At 45.1% G+C, this 25,453-nt stretch overlaps 1 protein-coding gene across 2 annotated transcripts in view; it reads right to left on the bottom strand.

Moving 5' to 3' along the window:
• Positions 1–25,453, bottom strand: part of TMEM106B (transmembrane protein 106B) — an 85,518-nt gene that overhangs the window by 24,444 nt on the left and 35,621 nt on the right. The window contains exon 1 of one of the 2 annotated variants that reach the window (XM_053259806.1): positions 4,747–4,901. The exons of the other annotated variant lie outside the window; for it this stretch is intronic. The gene's annotated coding sequence lies outside the window, so the exon portion shown is untranslated. Of the gene's footprint in view, positions 1–4,746; positions 4,902–25,453 lie in introns of those variants that run through there. 2 annotated transcript variants of the gene reach the window in all.

Here is a 25,453-nt window from a genome sequence, read left to right on the forward strand (position 1 = left end):
ACAATGTTATTGTTGCTTGAATTGTGAAACTAAGTGATGGTTACAAAGCAAGTCCGTACGCAAAGCTGTTTACTTGTCATGGGCCAAAATATTTTCTTCCTCCTTTTTCCTATACTGTACTGTAGGTATTTGAAACTACATCCAAGTCAGCTACTAATATGCTTTGGTTTCACAAAACGCTTAAGGTTGCAATCCAATGTTTGTTTACCTAGGAATGAGCCCCACTGAACACAGAATGGTTTACTTCAGAGTAAGCATGCATAGGATTGGGCTGAGTATGTATTACTCTAGCCATCCATTCTAAAAACAGAACTCTGCCTATCAGTTTGGCAGCTAATGGGCCCAATCAAGTAGTGGCTTTTGCATATTCAGGGGACTCAAGATTGCAGAAATATTAGTTTGTAGAGCAAAGGAAAACAAACTCCAGAGCAGCCTGATGAGGACTGAGCAGGCTTGGGGGCCTCCACAAGCTACTGAGAACACTGAGGGTGTCAGGTGAGCAAGGAGGAACTGGCCTGCTTGAGACAGCTTATAATATTCTGGAGATGGTAGTGAGGATCAGGGAAGGCACACAGTAGGAGATCTAAAAACTCCTGTCCTTGCACTCTGTTGGCAAGTCTCGGGAGGAAGGAAAGTCATAGCTGTCCCTGAACGTGAGCCTTTTAGCATTGTATAGCACTGTTCAAAATGGGGAAGGTTTCAGGCAATGTTGGAGAAAAGGTGTCCTTTTTGCCCCTCCTGAACAGTGCTACAAGACTCTGTTTGACTGACTGGAACCCTGAACAGTAGGATTCTTATTAGGGCCTGGGGATACATGCAATATTTTCTTGTGGATCTCCACTTGAAATTGGAGATTTCTAATTATGAACTTGGCAGTCCCATACCTATCAGCATAGCATTGAAACAGGACCATTCAAAGACAAGGCAGGGGGTTCTGCATATGAGAGTCCAGGGGAAGGAAATGTATTGGGCTCCAGAGAAAAATGCTTAATCTCATCCTAATTGGTTCCCACCACATCACCTTGGACTCTTTCAACTGTGCAGGGACCAGAGCATCAAACTTGCTTAAAATATCCCAGAATGAGGTGGGGTTAAAATAGAGCCAGGAGTTTCATGGCATGAGACATCCATCCCTCAACTTCATTCCCCTCCAAGTCTTCAATACAGGATGAGATACAGGATGAGAGCAGGTTACAGGATGAGCAATGCAGGATGAGAGAAGGTTAAAAAATACCTCCACACCCTACTGTACTGCTCAGGTTCAGAACTAAATGAGCACCTTCCAGCTTGCCATGAAGAACTGAGGATGATTATGAAATCCTCCCCCAACCCCCGCACTGCCAAGTGCAATAGCAAGTAGCTGCTAAGCTTCTAGATGAGCCAGCTACCTGAACTTCATCAGTCAGTGCTATAGGACAATTACAACCACACTGTAGGGCTAGATCAGGCCTGCTCAACTTAGGCCCCCCAGCTGTTTTTGGACTGCAGCTCCCATAATCCCCAGCCACAGTGGCCAATAGCCAGGGATTATGGGAGTTGTAGGCCAACATCTGCAGGAGGGCCTAAGTTGAGCAGCCCTGGGCTAGATGGTCAGGAAACTACCCATAGCAGTCATCTACTATTGTATAATGGCAGCAGGGTGTGGGGTAGATTTCATAGTCCTTAGTTTTTCATGGGCCCTCTTCTCATTTGCTAAAGAAGTTGGGACATGGCTTATGCTGATCTACAGAATCTGTCCAAACTATATAGCAGATTAGGTGGGGGGCACAAATATGCAATTACTTGATGGTTAATTACAATTTTAGTATATCTAACATTTAAGAACAATCCTGCTGGATTAGGCCCAAGGCCTATCTAGTCCAGCAGCCTGTTTCCCCACTGCGACTGGTATTTAGAGTCATCTTGCTTCTGAGGCCAGATGTGGTCTATAGCCACCAACTAGAAACCATTGAAAGGCTTGTCCTCCATGAATTTGTCCACGCCCCTTTTAAAGCCATCCAAGCTAGTGGCCATCACCATGTCCCGTGGCAGAGAATCACATAGATTAATTATGGATGAGCCCCTGGTGGCGCAGTGGTAAAACTGCCGCCCTGTAACCAGAAGGTTACAAGTTCGATCCTGACCAGAGGCTCAAGGTTGACTCAGCCTTCCATCCTTCCGAGGTCAGTAAAATGAGTACCCAGAATGTTGGGGGCAATATGCTAAATCATTGTAAACCGCTTAGAGAGCTCCGGCTATAAAGCGGTATATAAATGTAAGTGCTATTGCTATTGCTATGTGCTGTGTGAAAAAGTACTTCCTCTTGTCAGTCCTAAATTTCTTGGCTGTCAGTTTCAGGAGATGATCTCTGGTTTTTTATTGTGAGAGAAGGAGGAAAAAAAATTCTGTCCATTCTTTCTACTCCATGCATAATTTTATACACCTCCATCATGTCTCCCCATAGTCACTTTTCCAAACTAAAAAGCCTCAGATGCTGTAGCCTTGCCTCATAAAAAAGGTGCTCCTGGCCCCTGATCATCTTGGTTGCCCTCTTCTGCACCTTTTCCAGTTCTATAATGTCCTCCTTAAGATATGGTGAATAGAACTGTATGCAGTTCTCTAAATGTGGCTGCACCATAGATTTGTATAAGGGCATTATAATATTAGCAGTTTTATTTCAGTCTTCTTCCTAAGAGCTCTCCTTCCTGAGAGGAGAGCTGGTCTTGTGGTAGCAAGCATGACTTGTCCCCTTAGCTAAGCAGGGTCTGCCTTGGTTGCATATGAATGGGAGACGATGTGTGAGCACTGTAAGATATTCTCCTCAGGGGATGGAGCTGCTCTGAGAAGAGCAGAAGGTTTAAAGTTCCCTCCCTGGCATCTCCAAGATAGAGCTGATAGAGATTCCTGACTGCAACCTTGGAGAAGCCACTGCCAGTCTGTGAAGACAATACTGAGCTAGATAAACCAATGGTCTGACTCAGTATATGGCAGCTTCCTATGTTCCTAATAATGCCTAGCATGGAATTTTCCTTTTTCACAGCTGTTGTGCACTGAGTCAACACTATTATCGAGCTGTCCACCACGACCCCAAGATCCCTGTACTGGTCAGTTACTGACAGCTCAGACCCCATCAGTGTATATGTGGAGTTTTTTTGCCCCAGTATGGATCACTTTACACTTGCTTACATTGAACCTCATTTACCCTTTTGTCGCCCACTCACCCAGTTTGGAGAGATCCTTTTGAAACTCCTCATAATCTGTTTTGGATTTCACTACCCTAAACAGTTTAGTGCCACCTGCAAATTTGGCCACTTGGCTGCTTAACTCAACTTCCAGATCATTTATGAATAAGTTAAAGAGCATTGGTCCCAGTACAGAACCTTGGGGGTCCCCAATTCTTACTTCCCTTCATTGTGACAACTTTCCATTTATTCCTACCCTCATTTACAAGCTGCCTTTCGATAACAACCCTCCAAGGTGGCTCAGATATAAAAACAATACAAAGTCGGAACAACATCTAAAAACCAATAACATCTAGACACAAACCCAGAAATAAGCAACATAAATAATCTCCCAAAGGTCTTAGACTCAGTGTAATTGTACTGTGAGCAAGGCATGAAAACTGTTTCCAGTTCCCGGGTGGCAGAATTAAATATTAAGTGGGAGGGGTGGAAGCATCAAGCACTCAATTTTTGAGCTTGACCTGGAGTCCTTTGAGTTCTGTTTAATTCCTGACTTGGAGGCTTCCCTGTTGCTTATCTAAACTAAAGGCATCATTTATCACTGATGTGGTGATGGGGAAATCCTATGTTTTCTCTGGAAACAAAATTAACATGCTACTGTAAAGAAAGAAAAGAGTGTTGGGGGCCGTGTTCCCTTTAACAGAGATTCCTAGATGTTGTTGACTACAACTCCCATAATCCCCTGGAAAAGCCATTTCAGCTGGGGATGCTGGGAGTTGTAGTCAACAACATCTGGGAATCCTTGTTAGAGGAAACACTGGTGGTGGGGAGGGCAGTAATTATCCACAATGCCCACATTAATACAGCTGATCTGTTGCACTTCCATGCACAGTCTAATAGCTATGGAGTAATTATTAGGGTTACAAATTTTCCCCGCAGAGAAGAAGTAGAGATAAGTCATAACTTGGCATTCTCTAGTCTGCTGGACATGGCCTGCCATGTGTTTAATGGCATACAACGTGAATACTAATCTTACAAAGCCTCAGATTTCAGACGCCCCCTGTGTGTATGAAAGATGCTTCTAGAGATCTTTAAAGGTACAAAACCTGTGACAGCAGTTGATGATAATATACGAATTGGACAACGGTAAATAAACATTAGACACCGGAACGCTCGGCGAGCTCACGAAATAGTTGTGGTGGAGGACAGGAAGGAAAGGAAAGGAGAATAAGATGCAGCCGAGGCAGGCTTTGTCGTATGTTTGTAATAAGGGGACATAAAATGGCAGAGAGCAGCGCCTTCGTTTCTCGCCCCATCATCCCAAAACACCCTCTGCATGGTTTCCATTGCCATCTCCGAAGCCACGTTTGGGGTTCCCAGCCCTGGTGCCCTGCAAGCAGATGATTCACGGAGGCCAAGTCTCCGCAGACAACTACAAGGCACCACCTCCTTATCACCCTTTTTGCGAGGTGCTTGTCCCGATATACAAGTCTTTCCACAAACAACCCCAAGCAAGCGCGCCCGCGCCCACACAGAAACCAGGAGGCCAGCGGCATGAGCCCGCAAACCCACCCCTCGAACTCACCAGGGGCGTGATGGGGCAAACGCTTCCAGGCACAGGGAGGAATGGTGGCTGTTTTCCCTTGCCGTGCTTGCCCAGTTTAGCAACAAAAACACTTGCCCGTCAAATGGTAATGCCGGATGTTACTGAGCATGCTCAGTAGTACATCTCGAAGCCCTCTGCCCTTCTCTGGCCCTCACGTGGAATCGGAGCGGGGGAATATGGTGGGGGGGGGTTGTCACATGATATTTCACACCTAAACAAGCCGCAAACATGTAGAAGTCGCAACGTCGTTGTGATAAAGCTGCCGTGGTGCCGCAGAACTGCTGCCCGTGGTGGCAAGCGTGGAGCATGCAGTCTCTCCCACACTGTCTTCACACTGCCCTTACTGACTGACAAAAATAATTACGTGCAGCCAAACAACAGATGAGCCCGAGTTCACTGATCCCAGTGAGGTAATCATAAGCACTTAAGATGCAACAGCATACAAGGAAAGTGACTGTAATTTCAATTATCTTCCTAAAGAATTTGTTTTTCTTCTTTTTATACGTTTCCACCTTACTGCATGATAGGCACAGAGATCTGAGTCATTACCTAGAACGATAGAATATTATAGCTGAAAGGGCCTTAAATATTTTATTTATTTATTTATTTTACATTTTATATCCTGCTCTTCCTCCAAGGAGCCCAGAGTACTACATACTTGAGTTTCTCCTCACAACGACCCTGTGAAGTAGGTTAGACTGAGAGAGAAGTGACTGGCCCAGAATCACCCAACAAGTATGGCTGAATGGGGATTTGAACTCGGCTCTTCCCAGTCCTAGTCCAGCACTCTAACCACTACACCACGCTGGCTCCATGAGATAGTCCAGCTCTTTGCTCAGTGCAGGAAATGGCTCCAGCATCCCTGACATTCGCTTTATGAAGTTTGTATTCACTTTTTAAAAGAAAAATCATATTTTAATTTCATTTTCAAAAGGAAAAATAAAAAATAGAAACCAACTGTATCACCAAAAACTAACAAATTGTAAGTATCAAAATGCAGAACATTAATCAAACACCTCAGCTCAATAGAGAATACCCTTTGCTTTGCCATGAACTATATTGATTCCAGTTCATAAGAAATCTGTTCAGCTTCCTCCTTCCCTTGTCTACTAATGCTTTAATTTTGTCACTGCAGCTCATTCATATAGCGTAGCTTTCTCTTCCTTCACCGCTGGGGAAAAAGTTGCTTTCCAGGGTTTTGCTTCACACACAGTGTATGTTAACATATAATGAAATAAGATGTTTTCGTTCTGAAACATTGACACGTGACACACTTCATATAATTCAATAAAAATAACTGTTGTAAATTTAATTGTTCTGGGTCATTCCTCTGTCTTCTCTTTTATTCACCTCTAAACACACTCTAGTATGGTCACTGTAGGGAGCCATTCCACTCTGAGACATGCTAATGAGGGGGTGGGGTCTATTCCCAAAACTAGAGAGATTAATAACTTTGTGGACCAAATGAGCTATTTTACAGGGCATGTTTCTTGGCTTGTAGCCTGGGAATGGTAGCTCTCAGGTCAAGTTTAATTTCGGGATTGGAGGAGAACCTCCCTGTGCTTGCCCCTTGATTGCTTTCAGGTGGGGAATGCCAGAGTAGATGTGATTGAATCAAATGCTGCTCTTTCAAAGATTAGCCAAGTATTCTCCCTATGTTGGCACAGCGGATCAGGTTAAGATATCACCTCCTCAGGAAGGAGTGATAAGAAGGTAGCAGGTCATCTCCTCTACTAATGAGCATGTTAATGATTGGCTCAGGGCACAGGAAGCTAACTTGTTAACATTTTTAATTATTCCCAAGTATTCTAAAAAGACCTTAGATAAACCCTGATGCACCCATTGCGTTTTGCCCTACATGGGTCTTTTAGACCTATTCAGCCTCTTTACTGAAAAGAAGCACACCCAACACATTTCATTAGGACGATAGGTCCTGGGTCTTGTCCCTTTTGTCTACCTTTGAAAGGTGCGATCAGCATAATGCCCTCGGGCAAGATTTTTGCTATAAGTAATCAAGACACAATCAATCCATGTGTTTCTGCCTTGGATTCACCAGCTGCCTTTCGCTACGTCTTGGCAGTGGCACCTCCACCTTGCCTTGCCTTGACTCACGCTCCTGTCTTGTTTGTCACCTCCAGACCAGTCCTTTTCCCAAACCCAGTCTGCCCAGCCCTCTTGGCTATGAGATCCTGGTCTCCCAAGATCAGATCCTCCTTGGATTTGTCTTGGTTCACGGACCCCTGCCTGGTCCCTGGGTTTCCGCTCCTGCCCTCATGCCTGCCCCAGGGAGGAGAGGTCCCTCGTATTGACTGAGCTACAAGGGTCCTGACACCCCACTGGATGGATCTAGGTAGTAGCTAACCCCTTTTCTCAAACCTCTCACTCCCATTTTTGTTGCTTCTTCTAAAATCCAAATCTGTTCTCTCCAAAGACCGTTTCTCTGGTCAGCCTTGAGTGAACCTAATTCAGAATTCAAGCCAAATTGCCTCTTTGTGAGCTGTAACATAGTCTTATTGATCTGTTGGTTTTGTTAGTTTTGCTAGTAAATATTATATTGCCTGTTAATCATATTTCTTTTCTGTACCCCTAAACCCTAAAATAAACCTCATTCTATTTTTGAACTTCAACCTCTCTGTTCAGTTCTTCCTGTGACATGTTGGTAGGTATGTTAATGCTGTGGAAGGAAAAGTACTAATGTTCTTGTGACATTTGTCTGCAATGTCACCATTGTGACAAATTTGCAATGGTGCGGCAGAGCCAGCATGGATAGAGCATGCTCACTCTTTCCCATTGTAGCCACTACCCTGTGCTAAAACTGAGCTCCTGGGGCTCAAATTTCCATAGAAGGCTGACCTAAGAGCACTCTGCCCCCTAATCCCAGATCTGTAGGAGTGACTGTGGTTTCTTATATCAGTAATGCAAAGGATGCTTCTGTACAAAGTATGAAGAACTCTCTTTACTATTACTTCACACTTCCCTGCTGGCACTATAAACAAATTCTGCAGCTGCTTCTACTTGCTCAAATAATTTTGTAGAGGGGAGTTTCTGAGAGCATCAGTGCTGACCAATCTAGACAGCTCTTGATTATTATTATTATTATTATTATTACATTTATATCTCACTCTTCCTCCAAGGAGCCCAGAGTGGTTACTACATACTTAAGTTTCTCTTTCACAACAACCCTGTGAAGTAGGCTAGGCTTAGAGAGAAGTGACTGGCCCAGAGTTACCCAGCTAGTATTATGGCTGAATGGGGATTTGAACTCGGGTCTCCCCGGTCCTAGTCCAGCACTCTAACCACTACACCACGCTGGCTCTCATATGATTGAGATGTGTTTATTAGAAAGTAAATCCTGCTTGAATCGTGCATTTTTCCAAATGACTGGAATGTACTTTTATAATGAAGTAGTTTATAATGGAGTTTGGGTGGGGTTTTTTTGGAGGGGGGGATCATTACATTGTTGGTTTTTATTGTACTGCACTTTCTTATTTGTGAGGGCAGGGGCATTCATAGGACCAAAATGTGACCTATAAATGCTGAAGATGGTGTGTGTGTGTGTGTGTATTCATTCATTCCATTCATATATTATTATTATTATTTCGATCTCTATACCGCCCTTCCAAAAATGGCTCAGGGTGGTTTACACAGAGAATAAATAAATAAGATGGCTCCCTGTCCCCAAAGGGCTCACATTCTAAAACAAAACATAAGATATAAGATAGACACCAGCAACAGTCACTGGAAGTACTGTGCTGCGGGTGGATAGGGCCAGTTACTCTCCCCCTGCTAAATAAAGAGATTCACCACGGTAAAAGGTGCCTCTTTGCCCAGTTAGCAGGTATATACAGTGCCAAGAATGTACATTATGCCTGATAAAATGTTATAGGCAAAAATATAGGCCCCTGTTCCCAAGAGCTTAGCATTTAAGTCAGACAATGGGAAAACAACAGTGGGTGGGCGGCGGGAGGAGAAGAGACAAGGACAGAGGGGATGATTGTGGACAAGTGCAGATATGTGTTTTGTAAAAGTATAGGATGCAATTTAAAATGCAAGAATGGGCCATCAGTCTGCGAAAACAGCACACCACCCCATGTTTCTAATCCTTTTGTCAGCGATAATGATAAACCCAGCCGAGGAGCCTAGCAAGTGGCAATTTCCATCAAACAAGTTGTGCAGCCCCAAACAGGCTTTCTGTCAGTTTGCAAACTCTATGCAAGAGAATGAAGTGAGGGGAGGAATATTATGATATGACAAGTAGCCATTTCTTGGTCAGCACATAGCTTTACAACTTTTTAAAAATTGGACTGAAGAAGGTGACTGTATTCCTTGGGAAATCCAAGAGAGAGAGAGAGAGAGAGAGAGAGAGAGAGAGAGAGAGAGAGAGAGAGAGAGAGAGAGAGAGAGAGAGAGAGGTAATCTGAAAAGCAAAAGAAATCCACAGACGTCTTTATCTAGTTTTTCTATGCAATATTGATAGAAGGAGATAATTTTCCAGGCAGATAATTAGTTTGAAAACACACTGTTTCCCCACACGACTATCAAATGGGATGGGAAATCTGGTGTATCACCTGTTTTGCCTAATTATCAAAGAGATCAAGCCCTTGGATTGGCCCACTGAGCAAGGAACCTCTCTGTGTCAGGTTCTGACAGGCTGCCATTGGGAGAAATATACTCCCAACCATAAACATGGTTCCCCGCTGCCCATCCCACTCCTTAAATATCTACAAGTTACATACTCCCACTGAGGGTCACTTCGGGCAAGATGAATTTAGTTCCTCCACTTCTTTGCAGGAAATTGCATCCAATTCATGTGTTAACCACGTTCATCTCTCACACACTGCATATACATATAGTGGGCAGCTAGTTGGTGGTGGTGTACTCCTAATGAGGATTCATGGTGGGACAAAATGGAGCTCTCACTTTTGTACTGGGATGAACAGATACATTGGTAAGAAAAGCTGTATCTATCAGAACCCCACCTGTTGTTCTGTTGTCTGCTGCATGTATGGCCTGCCCTTCGTCCAAGATTCTCAGAGAGGTGTACAGGAAAACCTCGTTAATCGTGGGTCTAGCATTTGTGGTTTTGTGTATCCATGGTTGGGTAATGGATATCTAAACTCGGGATTCACTGGGGGTGGGGGTGGGGAATCCAGCACAAAAAGGGTTAAACCTGTGTATGCCGGAAATGCCAGCGTGGTGTAGTGGTTAGGAGAGCCAGCATGGTGTAGGTTAGAGTGCTGGACTAGGACCGAGGAGACCCGAGTTCAAATCCCCATTCAGCCATAAAACTAGCTGGGTGACTCTGGGCCAATCACTTCTCTCTCAGCCTAACCTACTTCACAGGGTTGTTGTGAAAGAGAAACTCAAGTATGTAGTACACTGCTCTGGGCTCCTTGGAAGAAGAGCGGGATATAAATGTAATAATAATAATAAATAAATAAATAATAAAATGACCGAGGAGGTCATTTCTGGCTGCCATTTTGACTTGGGGAACCATTTTATGGCTCACTTTCACCCATTTTTTTTACTCTTGGGGGCATCTTTGGATTCCTTGTGAGCAGTGGAGCATGGTAGGGCACTTTATTTGACCCCTTTTGTCCATTTTGGGGAGGCAATTTGGGGTGGTGCTGGAACCTAACCCCCCCCCCGATTTACCTTCACTTTAATGCCCTATTAGTCACAGATTCGCTATTTGCCACCACCACCACCCCCGCAGAATGGAACCCCCGTGAATAATGGGGTTCTCCTGTACGTGGTTCTTCCTCCACCTTTATCCACACAACAGTCCAGTGAAGTAGGTTAGGCTGAGAGAAGATAGCAGACTTTGGGTGATCCAGCAAGCTTGATGGTTGAGTGGGCTTTCATTCAACTTCCTCTAAAGAAGTGTGATACATTTCATGTGTTAAGGGTGGTTGTTTCTACTGCATGTTGCTGCACTTGAGTTCATGTATACTTTTTCCCATGGGGTAGGGAACACAGAACTGCTTTGGGAGGGCAGTTCTGAGCTGTAAAATGACCAGAGAGGAAAGAGTTAAGCAGCCTTTCTCTGCCTGTCCTTTGCAGCCGAACATGGATAGGTTTGGGCAGTAATGCAAGTAGTGGTTACAGAACCTGGCCCCAAAGTGGAGTACATCTTGTCTATCAGGTTGCAGAAATAACTAAGACCCTTAGTCTCAAAGTCTGAAGAATTTTTAGAGAATTGATTTTTAAAGAATGATTTTTTGTAGTCGATGATGAACACACCAATCTATTACACAGATGGATTTCTTGGTAGAAAGTCTCATCTCTGTGTGTTCCATGATGATGATATCTGTGCACTAAGCTATTCTTCATGAATAAAGCATACACGTCTTTTGTATTGAATGTAAATTTGATCTGTCATACTGCTATTGACAACTGCCATTGTGTGCTCCTATCTGTGGTCTGAAACGTGCCTATTTCTTTTCAGGAACTGTGGATTGGCTGACAAATGAGTGAGATGATTAAAATCTGTAATAATGAGAGGGGGAGAGAGAAGGATAAAGGGCATAATTTATGCCACTTGCTGTGTGGTACTCTTATTACATATGAGTTATGGCTCACATATAACATGCATTATAGTTTGTGGAAAGGAAAATGCTTCGTTTCTCCATGCTACCCTAATTCTACCTCCTGTGTGCAAAGCCGTATCGCTGCTTACTGGTGAGACGCCCCTCCGCCCCAAAGAGTATACAGTATATCATATATAAAACAATGTTGCAATGTTTCTATTTCTGGACAGCCCAAGATAAAACTATAAGCTGGAAGCATTTAACCACAGCAATTCTAGCTTTCCCAATCACAGAAAAGAAAGTATAGATGGTCATGCTGAGGTCTGATTCATTTTCAAATCAGCCTCATGATGGTTGCTCCATGCAACGAACTGTTCACATGCATCTGCTTGCCACACAAACCTCTGACCTTGAATGCAATGTGGAAATTCCCAGGATGAGGAGCTGCTTCTCATATATATATTGTGTCCAAAGATTAAAGTTATCAGTTGATCACTTTAGATATCCAGGCATTCCATGAGGTTTCTTTCCACAGATGGATCTGTAAACAGAATCCTAAATTTCAGATGTTCTTCCTTACAAAGGTCAATCTGCATCTAGAACACACTGTGCTAACCCAGAAAGGACCAACCTGAGGCTCTCCAGCTGTTGTTGGACCACAATGGTCTGTGCCGCTGGGGATGATGGGAGTTGTTGTCCAACAACAGCAGGAAGGCCCCAGGCTTGCCACCCTTGTGGTAAACAATGAGGTCATTCTCATGACTAGGTCTGTCTGGGCTAGCACAGCTCTACCCAGATAGACCTGGTCATGAGAAGCACTGGGGTTGGTGAAAAGCCTGGGACTGGCACTTCTCAGCTAGGTTTCCTGGATTTGGAACCTGGGCTAAAAATGAGGGAGGAGGGTGCACATGTGCATCCTCCTCCCTCACTGCCGGGTCATGTGGATGCTTGAGCTGCTGGCAGCCCAAACGTCCATAGAGCCAGATGGAAGGAGTGCTTGGCAGAGGGGGAATTCCCCCAGTGCACTGTACTCCTTGTATGGTGCATTGTGGGATGCAGGAGGACCCAGCCTGCCTTTCCCCCTCACTCTTGCCACTTCCAGAGCGTTTGCATGCAGGTTGTGTGAACATCAGAGGCGGATTAACCTCTTTGCCACCCATAGGCAAAGAGGATTTTTGCCGCCATGGGGAGGGCGGGGGCGCAAGGGGCCACACCCCCTTTGTGTGATGATGCAATGTGATGACACAAAGGGGGTATGGCCAGGGCTCTAGAGAGCCTTTGGAGCAAGCTCTCCCCCTCATTTCAGGCAGCTGTTTGCTGCCTGAACGCCGTTTATTTCTCCTTCTCGAGGGAGGGAAAGTGAAATAAACAGTGTTCAGGCAGCCAATGGCTGCCTGAAATTAGTGGAAGAGCTCGCTCACTGGCCACTTGCTCACCCCTCCTTGGGACGGGATGGTTGGATGTTACTGGAGGGGCGGTGAGGGGCTGCTGTGCCGCCACCAGAAAAAATTATGGGCAGAACTTTAAGAAGTAAAGGGGAGTACTCTTCTCTCCTCGCCCTCCTCCATCCTCCCTGCAGTTAGCCGACAGCACACTCCATCCTGCCATTACAGCAGCAATTTTTAGAGACAAAAGGGGGGGGGTCCCCTCGTGCCCCCCCTCTCCATAGCTACTGCAGCCCCCAGAAGTGCCCAGCAACATTTGAGGAGTGCTGCTCCTTAAATTTTGCTGCCATAGGCAGACGCCGCCTCCTGCCTATGCCTTAATCTGCCTATGGTGAGCATGTAGTGCTGCAGAGCCAGGAAGCTGTAGCAGTTGTTTGGGGTAGGCAGGAAGGTTCCTGCCTTCTCCCCAGCCCTTCCTAGCCCCAGGGATTTTGGTCATGTTAACAACTTTAATGGCTAGCAAATGCAATGGTTCAGACTAACACCAACATGGGGGGGGGACCCGATGAAAAGCATTCTAATAGATAAATTGGACATTATGCTGAGTATCCTGGGGTCCTTTTCATGAGAGTTTGCGGATTCGTTTTCTTGATCTTGTTGCCATTCTCTTTGCTTCTACTGGCCTTTTCCACCCTATTATTCTTTTCTTTCTAGCAATTTGAATCTCTCTTTCAACGACGGACATAAATGCTACTGTAGTTGAAAGACACATATCCAAGCTTCCTACCTGAATCATATTGCTGATTGTGCAAATTGTACTAGCCAACCACATATAGAATTTACAAATTTTAGGGGTAGATTTGGGGATAATAGAATATTTATTATGATTAACAGTGTCTTTTCTTTCTCTTTCTTTTTGCCTTAAAATATTTTTTAAACAAACAAATTTCCCTTTCAGAAAGTCTTCAGAAAATCTCATTTTTGGAACATAGAACTATGCAAGAATAAGCAACGTTGCTGCTAATGTAAAATGATTTAGCTTCTCTGTATCAAAGAACCTGGTTCCCATCCAACTCATGATGGGACATAACATGTATCATCATTACCTTGGAGCAAGCTCCAATGTTGCTGACATCATCGCCATTTTTATTCATGAAGTGCATTCTCCTGGCACTTCATTTCTAATAACTGACACCTCAAAGCTGATGTATGACTCCATGTTCTTAAGAAGCCTGGGATCAGTCCTAAGGAGTTAGTTTTAACCTCTGAAATCTACAGTATGCTTTTCTGGCACAAAAATGTGAAAGCTCTTGGGCAAGCAAAAGTGCTGAAGTAAATAAAGACAAATATCCCTTGAGTTTTGATTTAAAGTGTTCAGATTATGTTTACTGTACATCTTTGAATCTATTTCCTCTGAATCTATTCAGTAATAACATAAAGAGGCTTGTTTGGTTAATAATTTAAAGGTAGAAAACCCACAGTTTCATGTGATCGCTCAGACTTATATTATATCCTACAATACAAGTTCTGTATCCTATGTTCTGTTGTGCAGCCAGAGCACATATAATTATGTTTTAGGGATACACTGTTGTCAGAATGCAGGTTATACTGTGCCCACTGCTAGATCTCACCTACTATACTTTTGAGGACCCCACCCTGACACAAACCAGTGGAATGAAGTTAGCAATGGCTACACTCCCTAGTCTCTTGTGGCTCATTGGCTTCCAACCAATGCATTCATTTGCTGGCCATTTCTTGATACTTCCTCCATAGAGCCTGGATGATAAGGTCAGTGTAGCTCCAACAGAGAGTTATTTTCAGCTGCAGGTAATTACTCAGCTGCCATGAACATGGTTGACCTTATTGATAAGCAATAGCAAGTCATCAATAACTGGTAAATAATTAATTGTAAATTCATTGGTTTATTAATGAGTTTGCAAATAACTGTTCCAAAAGAAAAAGAATTACTGGCAGGCAAGAAAGATCATGATGAAAAACGACTCCATATACATTTGCCGTATGCTTCAATGGCTTAAAGAGGATGTTTCAGAATATAGCTAAGCAGTACAACTACACATGATTACTCTCTCTCCCTTTGTGCAGTAGGGTCAGATGAAGATGTAGGTCAGTGGTAGACCTTTGCATTACATGCAAAGGTCCCAGGTTCCATTCCTGGCACTTCTACGTAGAGCTGCAAAAGATCCAAGTCTGAAACCCTGCAAAGTCACAGCTAACCAGTACTGAACTAAATGGACCAGTGGTCTGAGTCAGTTTAAATCTGTTTCATATATTTTATTTTATTTTATTTTATTTTATTATTTATTTAAAATATTTATATACCTCCCAAAACTTGCATCTTTGGGCGGTTTACAATTAAAATCATTTAAAACATTAAATCAATTAACAAAATCATTTAAAAGATTAAAAGCATTTAAAACCCAGTATATTTATATATGTAATGTCATCTACAACAGTGTGTGCCTCATGTTCCACGTTGTTGTTTGCTGCTAGCGGGGATGGGGCAATGCACCATGTTTCTGCTAGCTTAGGTCCACCCATAACATCTAGTTTTTAGGGGCTGGTTTTTCTCTCTGAAAAGGTACAGCAATTTGTGTGCCTCTCAGAGGTAATTGATTCCCCTTAACTTAATTTGAGCTATGGATTACTGTAGTGTCATGCAGATTTTCTGGGCACTGACATGTCCCTAACGTACCCCTTTGATGAATTACGTTTGGCTGCTTGACAGACTATGGCCCCATTTGGACATAATGGCAAATCAGATGTAAACACGCCAGAGTTGGAGTTTGTGATTGTCAGAATGTGTGAAGCCACGGTTTTGTCACCCAACCATGACTCTATTTTCACTTCCAAACCTGAATTTGAACCCTCAGTTGTTTCGCTGCTGAAACTTGAGGTTCCAAGGTACGACGGTGTCATCTGCTGCCACTATAACCTGGATTTTGTATGCAAGCTCCTCCTCCAACCATAGAGAAGTCAGCTAAGAGAAGCCCAGAAATTTGTCTAGGGCAGCTGCGCCATCCTTTGCCATCTCCTTACTCCTGCTGCTTGGCAACAGGGTTGCTGCATCCCTGGAGTTCGTGCATTTAAAAGGACAGAATCACATTGGAGAAAGCCAGCTTTCCCTTGCATGTTTAGGACCTCGCGTGTTCCTCAGCAAAAAAAGGATGGGAGGACAAGATGGAGACAGCAGGAGAAGTCTCAACGATCCATCACTGTAGTGCTTTGTGCACACAAAGCCCTAGTAACACAAAGAACTGAACGTATTTCTGGCCACACACATCTCAATTGCCCCCAGTGCCCCCATCTTTCCATCATAAGAAAGAGGGCTTGTGTGCAGCTTTGTTTTCATGAGGGAGGTTTCCGTCCACATCTATGTCCCAGCTGTATTCCACTTCACTTATGTTACACACTGCAGGACTTTTTGGTTTGAGAGACTTCACCAAAGTGTGCCAATGTACTAGTGTACTATCGAACCACAATCCAAGGGATCTCTCTGATGTGCCAATGCACCCTTGGAATATCAAAATCAGGGAGGGTTTGGCCAGTGGGTGTGTGAGGAGACACAAGGAATCAGAGCAGGGATGTCTTTTGTAGGTTTACTTGAGAAAATAGGATTAAAGAATTACAATGAATGTTGGCTCCTAGCAAGCAAAGACAAATCCTTCTAACCTATCTACAAAGCAAGTCAAACAACTGTTGCTTTCCTTTCCAGGCCCTTTTAGCCATCAAGTCTTTTATTAATACTTTGAAGTGGGGATTTAGTAGGGTAAGGCGAGAGAGGCAAGTTCACAACTAAGGTGTTTTCCCACATAAGACACATATGCCAGGCCTTTTGGAGGAGTGATACAACAGCACATATCAGAAATAACAGTGTTACATATTTGTACTCTTTCTTCCCAAAGCAGAGGCTCTAGTACATACGGGAGAGGCAGAGGCAGTAGTGCCAGGCAGGCACCTGCAGCAAGCCAGCCAGTAAGTGCCTCCTTTGCTTGCCACTGTGTACACACACCCAGACCAACCAGGGAACTACCACCAGACCAGTCCAGTCCAGAGAACAGCAACAGGTAACTGAGTGACTGTTCTTCATCCAGAACAACTGGATTCCAGTAACTGAGATCTCATGCTGTGGGTTGGGGTCCTGGAATGGATGCTGGGGGCGGGGGGCGGGGGGGAGAGAGTTATGTTACAGCTACTTCCCTCATAAACACAAAGTAATCTGATGTAGATTTAAAAGGTAAGGTAAAGTAAAGTGTGCCACCGAGTCAATTTCTACGCCAGGCACCCACAGAGCCCTGTGGTATTCTTTGGTAGAATACAGGAAGGGTTTAGCATTTCCTTCTCCTGCGCAGTATGAGATGATGCCTTTCAGCATCTTCCTATATAAAAACTGAATAAATAAAATAAAAAAATATATCACTGCTGCCCAATATAGTACCAGCAGGGATTCAAACTGGCAACCTTCTGCTTGTTAGTCAAGCATTTCCCCACTGCAGCACTTAAGGTGGCATGTAGATTTAACTAACTTTGAGGCGGTTCCCACGATTAGTGGGAGCCACCTGGGGAGGGTTAGCGGGGAGAGCGGGCTTAGCTCCAGCATGCCCTGCATGAGCGTGCAGGGCATGCTGGAGAGACCCCCGAGCTGGGAGGCTGCTTTTCAGCCTCCCGGTCGTGGGAGTCTACTCTTGAGTTGCCACAGCACGGCTACACACGATTTTAAAAACTGGGTTTACGGAGTACTCACTCCGCACAGCTGGTTTAAAGGCAGGGGTAGTTTACCCGCTTAGTAGTTTACCAGGGGTAGGTTACCCGCTTAGGAACCACCGGGCTCACAGCTGAGCTTGGTGGTTCTCACGATGGGAGAAAATCGGGCTAGCCTCCGCTAGCCCGATTTTCTCCCATTGCGTGAATAGCCTCTAAGACTTTATTCAGAAACAACTCCATTTTCTTCTCCTTTTCCTCCCTTTTCCTTTCTGACTCCACCCCCCACCCACCACTCTCTACAGGATCCCCACTGGGACAGACTTCTAAACAACAAAACATAAAAGACTACTAGATGGAATACAACTAGAGTAGATCTGGTGCTGCCTAAAGTCACAATGAAGAGCTGGGGAGCATGTGTGTGTGTGCCTCTTTCTTACTCTTGAGTGGGGAGTCTTCAGGCAGCAGCTAGAGGAAGGTGCTGGCTGCCCTTGGGGCCACTCACTGTATAGAGAAACTTCTTTAGCCCTGCTGGCAGGCAAGAAAATTGGACTGATGGAGTGCTCCAGCTAAAATAGGGTTTAAGCCAAATAGTCTTTTGTGCAGCCTTTGCACAATAATGTTTCCATTTTTGCCCTCTAACTTCAGAGACTTGATTAGCTACACAGACAGCTCAGCAAGCAACCATGGAGGACAAGTTGTGAAAATGAGCAAGGTGATTTTTACTTGTTGCAATGCAAGCCAGCCAAATTTATTTCATTGGGAGGGAACAACATGAGTGTCTATGTATTATCTATGCATATGCTTTTAATGTTATCAATAAAGCAGCATTGTTAATGCAAGATGTAGTATCTGGTGGTGATGCTGATGTCCCTTTTAATATACCTTTAGTGGGATCAATAGTTGTTGTTTTTTAAATGACTTGGAATAGTTTGCAACTGTTTGAACAAATTCTGCTCAGAAAAGGAGAAGGTGCCCATTTCATCACAAGGGAAGTGCATCTGTGTTTAACACAGCTATTTAAACATTGCCTCTGTTTTCTCTGTAAATCCATAAGAATCCTCTTCCTCCTCTGAGACCTTGCTTGCTACACTTTGTTTATTTTGCAGATGTTTTCATAATGTCTAAGGTTTCAAATCAAAGTGGTGTGTGTGCGCGCATAGGGAGACAATGCTTATCATGCAAGGGATACGGTTGTAATGTCAATAGGTCCACGTTCCAAAATTACCTAGCTTCACCTCTGAGAAGAGTACCATCTACAGCAAGAAGAAATACCTGGTGAGTGCACCTGTTTGCCTAAGCTGAACAAGTTGCAGAGAGAACAGCTCTTATGTCCAAGCATGACTTGTCCCCTTAGCTAAGCAGGGTCTGCCCTGGTTGCATATGTATGGGAGACTAGAAGTGTGATCACTGTAAGATATTCCCCTCAGGAGATGGAGCTGCTCTGGGAAGAGCATCTAGGTTCCAAGTTTCCTCCCTGGCACTGCCAAGATAGGGCTGAGAGAGATTCCTGCCTGCAACCTTGGAGAAGCTGCTGCCAGTCTGTGAAGACAATACTGAGCTAGATAGACCAATGGTCTGACTCAGTATATGGCAGCTTCCTATGTTCCAAGCTGAGACAGCTATGTCCAAACAGTAATCCTAACAGAATACAATGTACAATTAGCAAACCATCCATCTTGGTCACAAACTACTCTGGCATTCATTGCTACAATTAAGAACAGGTACAATTATGTGTGAATTGTAGCTCTTGATACTACCCTGGGACAGGCCTGGGTGCCATTGGCCCAGCAGTAGTAGTTTAAACACAGCTCCCTTCAGCCCTGGCCACAGGTTTTTGAACTTGGGGATGAGGGTAGTTGTGTGCCAGCAACGTTGATAGAGCCCAGTTCTTTCAGGCCTCCCCTTAATGTGCAGGGAACAACTTTTAGAGCAGGGATCTTGAGTTTCAGAGTGATGATTAATGTAAACAACATTTGAAAAACGATTCCAGCTTCCGCTTCAACAAATGGCACCTTTAGGCCATATATGGTTCACAGGACCATGTGAGGCAGAAAGAGGGAGCAGATTTTTTGCAGCTCCTAGAGATTCTTATCTATCTCTTGGGAGTAATCAGGCAGTCTATGGAGTCATCCCTCCAAACATGCTTAGTATGCTGCTTCCAAAGCACTTAAAAACCCTTTCAAGCTATAGCACTTAACAGTCTTCTACTCCTTGTTCATAATTCTCCCTCCAGGTTCTCCAGGTTGTGACTCTCCAGTGCAGAGCGTGCAGCACAACTGAGGAGCAGGAGGCATGTGGATTGCTTGCAACCTGCAAGGGAACTTGTGGCCCAGAATGTGGAGAGTTCACAGGCTACATGTGCCTTCTTCCAAGAAGTAGACCACAACGAAGACCAGAGGTGGGCAGAAGGGAGTAGGATCTTCCAGGTGGTCTCAGAGTATGCAGTGCAAGAAGTGGTCAGGGCCATGGAGTGCTCTGATGTTGCAGCAGAGAGGTGACTTGAACATTACACGGCCTTCCTCAAGAGGATGGCTGAATCAATTACATGACTGGCCGAGGTGGCACCAACTCATCCTCCCCACCAGCATCAACTGTAGCAGCCACAGATGCTCATGCAGGCAATTTACATGCTGGCATATCTGGGGCCTGGCCAAGACACCCCAGCCTTTGGATCCCTGTAGCCACCATTCATGCATCTACAGGCAGGGCAAGGGCCCTCTGGGGTCACACATCAGCAGGCAACCCAGCATGCCCCCCCACCCGGTTCCAGTGCTGCAACAACTGCCACCCCAAACCCAGAGCACAACAGCAAAAGGGACACGCATGTGGCATGCAAAGCATCCTGTCTCCACCTGCACATCCCCCAGGAAGAAACCCACTCTTCAGGGTGTGCAAGGGTTCACACCCACACTCCTGCCTAGATTGCAGGAAGCGGAAAGGACAAAGTTGGCGTGATGATGGTGGCAAGCATCCTCCTGACTCTTCCTCAACATCCGAAGAGGACAAAGGCACACATGCAGAGGATCCGTTTCTGGGGAAATGCTTCCTCAAAGTTATTTGCACCATGACTCTAAGTTTGTTTTTCCCCCCTGCACTAATCCTCTTCTGTTCTCTAACCCACCATTTGTGTGTGGTGATAGAATGGTGGTTATTTATTTGTTTGTTTGTTTATTTTCTATACCTGAATATAGAAATCTCTAGGTTTCACACAAACCTTCAATGGATTTCATAATGTGCATTTTCATTTTCTTTCAGAAATTGCTGGTTTTTTTAGGCACTCCTGTGGCAGAGAGTTCTGCAGCAGGCATGGGGTGTGGGCGGGGGGAGAAGTTGCTTGAACTCCTTTCTGTCAGTAAATGCAACTCTGAAACAGTGCACTGCCTCTGGTTTTCATTACAGAAGGCAGGGGCGGGGCGTGGTGCTGATGTTTTGTCACATGCAAGAAGTGACATATCCTGCTGCACTCTGTAACCCACAGGCTGGCAACGCAAGCAGAAGGGAGCTTGCTGAGAGGCAGCCTGGGCAGACTAGAAAGGAGGAGGGGTTCCTCTGTACACAAGCTGGAGGATGCCAAACCACAGTTGATCAATCGTCTGCAGCATGATTCTCAGATTCACAGATTAACCACCACTTCATCTACCTGAGGTTTCACGCTACGTCTGAATGGGGCCGTCAATCTGAACCATTTGTCATCAGTAACTGAAGCAGCAAAGTGGAGAAGTTGAAAACAATTCAAATACAGATTTGATACAAAATACCATTTTCATGAGGTTCTAGAGGAGGATTAGCAGTAGTGGGAACTTGAAAATAAGCTTCTCGCTTCCTTAAAAATTGATTTAAATACAAAATGCTGACAAACTGCCGGTCATACGGCTCTGTCCTTGGAGCCTGCTCTTTGAGCTAGCTTGCACAGTCAAATTAATGGAGGTGGATGCACAGCCATGTTGAAAAGGCTAACGGGAATGGAGCTGTATGCATGAAGAGCCAATAGCTTCATCCATAACCATCTCTAGACTTGTTATAGCAGTTGCTAATTTAAAAATGACTTTTGGCTTTCCACATATATAGCAGTTTTACTAGCCTCTGCAACAATTCTGTAGGGTTCAGACAGACACTACAGACATCAAGAAGAGGATCAAACCCACTCTGAGCTCACCTTTAGATGTACCTGTGCTTATAGCATTCTGATATATCAAACACTGGTAGGCTACTGGTTTTTGGCTGGCTGTTCCGTTTCTCTTCCTCTTGTGGAAACCAAGCATCCTAGGGCTAATTGTACATGTATGTGTGTATTGTATTGTATTGTATTGTATTTATATCCTGCTTTTCCTCCAAGGAGCCCAGAGCAGGATACATGTTTATGTTTATCCTCACAACAACCCTGTGAGGTAGGTTAAGCGGAGAGATAAGTGACTGGCCCAGAGTAACCCAATGAGTTTGAATGGGGATTTGGTCTTGCCAGTCCTAGTCCAACATTCTAACCACCACAGCAGAGAGATTCTCACATAGAGAGCCCTTCCTACATAGGAAGCTTCCGTCTCCTGAAGATGGACCATTGGTCCATCTAGCTCAGCACTGAGGCTGTTCACATAATGAAAAACTGAGTAGGACATCCTATCCAGGTTTGGGAACTGTGCATGCTCTCAATTTACAGTTCTATGGGAGCAATCAACTAGGTAGGAGGAGGGAGAAGTGATTGTGTGAAAGACAGGAGATGGGTAGGACAGTGCCATCCTACCCAGCCTTCATACCCAGCATTTAACCAAGGCAGCAGAAGAAGCTGCTCTACCTAGCTCCTGTCTCCCACACAATCACTTCTCCCTCCTCCCACATAGCTTTCTTGCACACAAGTAAAAACTGGGAGCACGTACAGCTCCCAAACCTGAGTAGGTGGTAGCAAGCATGACTTGTCCCACAAACTAAGCAGGGTCCACCCTGGTTGCATTTGAATGGGAGACCACATGTGAGCACTCTAAGATATTCCCCTCAGGAGACAGAGCTGCTCTGGGAAGGGCAGAAGGCTTCAAGTTCCCTCCTTGGCATCTCCAAGATAGGGCTGAGAGAGATTCCTGCCTGGAACTGCCTGGAGAAACCGCTGCCAGTCTGTGTAGACTACTGTTTCTCAACCGCTGGTCCGCAGACCGGTGCCGGTCCATGAGGGTACCGGTCCATCACACATAAAGGGGTGGGGCCTGGGATCCATGGAGCCTGGGCGAACTCTAAGGAGCTCATTTCTAGGCAGGCAGCCCTCGCTGCTGGATAACGTTCATTTAGCTTCCTCGAATGAATATTATCCAGCAACGAGGGCTACCTGGAAATGAGCTCCAGAGAGTTCCTGGTGGTGGCCCCTACCGGCCCAAAATTGCTTTGGGGGGCCTGAGGGGGTGACCCCTTTACTAACTGCTTCTCTGAGAAACTGCACATTAAGAATGTACTGGTCCATGACTCCAAAAACTTTCAGAAACACTGGTGTAGACAATACTGAGCTAGATAGACCAATGGTCTGACTCAGTATATGGCAGCTCCCTATGTTCCTTCTACCCAGTTTTTGGCTGTGTGAACAGCCTCATTGTCTACTCTGATTGGCAAAGGCTCTCGAGGGTTTCAGGAAGGAATCTTTCCAAGCCCTTCCTAGAGATGCCGGGGATTGAACCTGGGACTTTATGCAGGATTGAACCTGAGATCTTTTGCTTGCTCAGCAGATGCTCTATCACTGAACAATGGCCCCATCCCTGCTGCTGCTCGGAAAGAAAGCATCCCACAGCCACAATCTTCTCCCAGCTCAGGCAAGCAGCTGCAGGGCATTTCTGGGTAGGGCCTCAAAAGATCTTTGTCTGAAACCCTTTTCCTGATTCCCCAGGAAAAGGAGATGGTCGTGATGCAGCAGCCAGCTGAGTGACTGTAGCATAGTAGCTTTCAATTTGCTTCTATGCTACAGAAAGATGTACATCAACAAGGGAGCTCAAAGTGCATCCAAAGGCCTTTAGCCTCTTTTTGATGTACATCTGTCTTGGCCCTTAGACTCTCTTCCATTTATGCTTGTTACATTATTTATTCCTATGGCGGTCTAGTTCATTTACTCCTCTCTCCGCAAAAGCTCTAGCCACTAAGCTATCCTTTATGACCTACCTCAGGATAGTAGTTTGTTAGCTTACCTGCATAGCTGTATCTTGGGATGTGATTTTGGAGGCAGTGGCAATTGAAAATCAATATATGCCAATTATGTGTGTGTTTTGCCTGCCAGTTGAAATGCACTCAGTATTTATTTATTTATTTTGAGGTTAGCTGCTACCATTTATTTTCACCTTTTATCGGTTTGTGGCAGCCTGTGGTTAACACAATGAAAGGTTATGCAAATACATTGTGCTATTGACTGGCTTGCAGGATTTTACTCCTTGAGAAGGAGAGATAGAATGCATATATATGCAGGGGGGTGGGAAAGACAACAAAGTGATTGCCCAACAATGAACTAACATGGATTGAAGCTTCAGCTTGTAAAGAAGAAATCTTATTAGATAGGCCTCATGAGTATATATATACACACACTGTAGAAATAATATTTCAGTAGTAAAGCTTCTTCTCTGTGGAATAATAAAATGTGAAATAGTATATTGAGTTCCTTGTGAATCTTAGCGATGTAGCTAAACGGTAGCTGCTAATGACAGAAAATTCCAGCACTCAAGTGTATAGTATAAACTGCAGGCAAGTGGGGTTGTATTTGGAGCTCACTATTATTATAATTGATTCGATACCATTCACTCAACTTATTCACTCAACTGCGCCAGCGTGGTGTAGTGGTTAGAGTGCTGGACTAGGACCGGGGAGACCCGAGTTCAAATCCCCATTCAGCCATGATACTTGCTGGGTGACTCTGGGCCAGTCACTTCTCTCTCAGCCTAACCTGCTTCACAGGGTTGTTGTGAGGAGAAACTTAAGTATGGAGTACACCGCTCTGGGCTCCTTGGAGGAAGAGCGGGATCTAAACTGTAAATAATAAAAAATAATAATCTCTAGACCAGGGGTTCCAAACCCGTGGTATTCCAAATGTTGCTGAACTACAGCTCCCATCATGCCCAGCCACAACAGACTGTAGTTGGGATGGCTTCCATAAAATATAAAGCAAGAAAGAAGTCAAAATGCAACCAGAGAAAATTTTAAAAAAGAAACAGAAAACCAGCAATGAAACTCATTGACGGCAGTGGTGCCCTTTGGACTGGACTTCTGGGCAGAAGTCTGGTCCCCTGCAGGCTGGGGGAGGGCAAATGTGGAGCCCGGCTGCCCAAGATAGCTTGCTGCACCATGCTGGGAGGTTGAGTGTGCCTCATGCGAGCGATGGCCAGGCAGGCAGTGAAGGCTGCTGTACCGCCTGCTTGATCCAGCCAGGCTCAGCGCGTGAGGTGATGGTGGGACTAGGCCAGGTGTGAAGGCTGCTGAGCGAGCAGACACTCGAACCGCTTCTGCCCAACCATTCAACCGAGTCTGCACACTGCATGCACACTCACACATGTGACATAGTCTTTGCTGTGTCAGCAAGCTGTGAGCGAGGCAGCGGTAACAACCACCAGCTGCCTTCGAAGAATTGAAGAAAGCAGGGACGGTGGCAGCAGTGGCGGTGGATGGGGGTGGGGAGAAGAAAGGTGGCAGTGTGGGGGGCAGGGACGGAAGAGGGGAGAAGAAACGTGGCGGTGACAGCACCAGCCAGCAGGAGCAGAAAAGCTGCAGTTGCTGCACTAGGGCTGCAGACAGCCTGAGCTGGGATGTGGAAGAAACCAAAATAACCAGAACTGGGAACCTAACAGATCTCTTGGTGCAGGGAATTCTGCATCCCAGGGGCCCCCAAGGAGAAGACCCTCTCATATATCATCACTAACCACACCACTGAAGGTGGTGGGATGTGCAGAAGAACCTCTCTGGTTGATCTTAGCAAGTGGACTACTTCATATATGCAAATAAATGCTCCCTCAGGTTGCCCAGCTTTCCTTTTTTTGGTCTGGTGGAACTGGATTGGTCAGTCAGGTCAGCTGATTTAGTACTTAGTTGGTAGTGGGG

Source organism: Hemicordylus capensis, chromosome 6, assembly GCF_027244095.1.
Source record: "Hemicordylus capensis ecotype Gifberg chromosome 6, rHemCap1.1.pri, whole genome shotgun sequence".
NCBI classification, from domain to species: domain Eukaryota; kingdom Metazoa; phylum Chordata; class Lepidosauria; order Squamata; family Cordylidae; genus Hemicordylus; species Hemicordylus capensis.